Below are 2,540 nucleotides of genomic sequence, written 5' to 3'. Positions count from 1 at the left end.
GTTCTCAAGCTTCATCCATGTTGTAGCATGTTGGAAAGTGTTTGACTCTATGGCCATACCACATTTTGTTTATCCGTTTGTCAGTTGATGGCAATGTGGTGTTTCCATCTTTTGGTTATTACTAGTAACGCTGCTGCAGACATATGTGTACAGATTTTTCATTTCTTAAGGGAAAAGACCTGGGAATATATACCTACAAATGGAATTGCTGAGTCAAATGGTAACCTGATGTTTAATCCTTTGGTGAGATGCCAAACTTTTCTGAAGTAGCTGTACCATTTTCTATGTGCCAGCAGTGTATGAGGGATCCAATTTCCTCACATCCTGCCAACATTTATCATCTCACTTTTAGATTCTAGCCATTTGAGTGGGTACAAAGTGGTATCTCACTGTCATTTTGATGCACATTCCTCTGATGACCAAATGATGTTGAGCATTTTTTCATGCACTTATTGGCCATTTCTACATCTTCCTTGGAAAAAATGATAATTCAGATCTTTTGCCCATTTATTGAGTTATTTGTGGTGTGTTTTTTTTTAAATTACTGAGTTGTAAGGGTTTTTTAATGTATGTATATTCAGGATACAAGTTCCTTATCAAATACATGATTTTCAAATATTTTATCCTATTCCATGAGTTGGCTTTTTGCTTTTTTTGATGGTGTCCTTTGAGACACCAAAGTTTAAATTTTGATGAAGTCTAATTTATCTTTTTTCTTTTGTTCTTGTGTTCTTGCTGTCATATCTAAGAATCTTTTGCTAAATCCACAAAAATGAATGTTTATGCCCATGCTTTCTTTTCTTTTTTTTTCTTTTTTAAGACTTTATTTATTTACTTGAGAGAGAGAGAGAGCAAGAGTAGGGTGAGGGGCAAAGGGAGAAGCAGACTCCCCGCTGAGTAGGGAGCCTGATTTGGGCTTGATCCAGGGACTCAAGAATCATGACCTGAGCAGAAAGCAGACATACCCAACCATGCCCAACCACTGAGCCATCTAGGCACTCCACCCATATTTTCTTCAAAGAGTTTTAGCTCTTACATTTAGGTCTTTGATCCATTTGGAGGTAATGTTGGCATATGGTATGAGGTAAGAATCCCACTTCATTCTTTTGCACATGGCTATCCAGTTGTCTCAGCATCTCTGTTGAAATACTATTCTTTCCCACATTGGATGATGGTCTCAGTACTTCATCAAAAATGAATGGACCACAGATGTATGGGTTTATTCCTGGACTCTCAATTCTATTCCATCAATCTGTGTGTTTATTCTTGTGCCAGAACCATACTATCTCAATTACTGTTGCTTTGTAGTAAGTATTGAAATTGAGGAGTGTTCATCCTCTTCCTCATTCTTCTTTCTGAAGATTATTTTGACTATTCTGCATCCCTTGCAATGCCATGTGAATTTAAGAATCCAGTTATCAGTTTCAGCAAAGAAGTCAGCTGGGATTCTTATTGGAATTCCATGTAATCTGCATATCAGTTTGGGGACTATTTCCATCTTAACAATAAGTCTTTCGATTCATGAATAGGGAATATTTTCCCAATTGTTCAGATCTTCTTTAATTGGTTTTACACTTTTCAGGGTAGTGTAAGTTCTGCACTTCTTTTAAAAAATTTATTTGTAGCTTTGTGCAGTGGCACTATCATAGCCAATGAAGTTTATCCAAGGTGCGATTATTGCTAATTAAAAAATTTATCCATAAAGAACTATTCTTTTTGATGTTATTACAAATGGAATTATTTTATTAATTTTATTTTTGAATTTTCCTTAACATTAAAAAATACTTCTTATTATTGGGGTGGCTGGGTGGCTCGGTTGGTTAAGCAGGCGCTTAACCTCGGTCTCAGCACAAGTCTTGATCTCAGGGTTGTGAGTTCAAGCCCCAAGTTGGAATCCATGCTGGGCATGGAGCCTACTTAAAAAAAATGCTATTTATTGTTAAAATTTCAAACATATGTAAAAGATTCCTCATCACCTTCAGCAATTATCATCTAATGGCTGATCTTTTTTTTCACTTTTATCCCATCCACTCTATCCATCCTGAAATACTTTAAAGCAAATTTCAGGTATGGTATTCTTTCCTTTATAAGCACTTCAGAATACGTCTTTAAAAGCTAAAGATCTTTAGGCATCACTACATTATTATCTTTATGCCTAAAATATTAACATTAATCTCTTGCTATCATCCTGTATCCAAGCAGTTATTACTTCTCTCTCTCTCTCCCTGAGTACTCAACCACTTCATCCTTGTGTGCTTCCTTTTTCTGCTTCACTTACACAATTAACTGAAACCTACTTAAAGTAAGATACTGTATTATATTCATCATTGTAACCAAATGTCTGTTGTGGGAAGGCATGATGCTTCACAGGGTTTTCACTGACTTTCATTTGCTTAGAATTACCTCCTTGTAATATAGAATGAAAGACAATTCCATAAGTCAACATCTGTTCCAACTTGACACATTTTGTGTTAGGAATTTTGTCAGATGAATTGTCCAAAATATAAGAAATCTATTAGATGGTTTATAAAGGAGTATTG

General features: G+C 35.5%; 1 non-coding gene across 1 annotated transcript; it reads left to right on the top strand.

The window, feature by feature from the left end:
• The first annotated feature begins 1,623 nt into the window (after positions 1 to 1,623).
• On the top strand, positions 1,624 to 1,762 carry LOC112915406 (U4 spliceosomal RNA). The gene has a single exon (XR_003234053.1). It is a non-coding gene; the product is annotated as a U4 spliceosomal RNA (small nuclear RNA).
• The last annotated feature ends 778 nt before the right edge of the window (positions 1,763 to 2,540 follow it).

The sequence above is a fragment of the Vulpes vulpes genome, chromosome 16 (genome assembly GCF_048418805.1).
Source record: "Vulpes vulpes isolate BD-2025 chromosome 16, VulVul3, whole genome shotgun sequence".
Classification (NCBI taxonomy): Eukaryota; Metazoa; Chordata; class Mammalia; order Carnivora; family Canidae; genus Vulpes; species Vulpes vulpes.
This window is presented reverse-complemented; position numbering and strand designations above follow the sequence as displayed.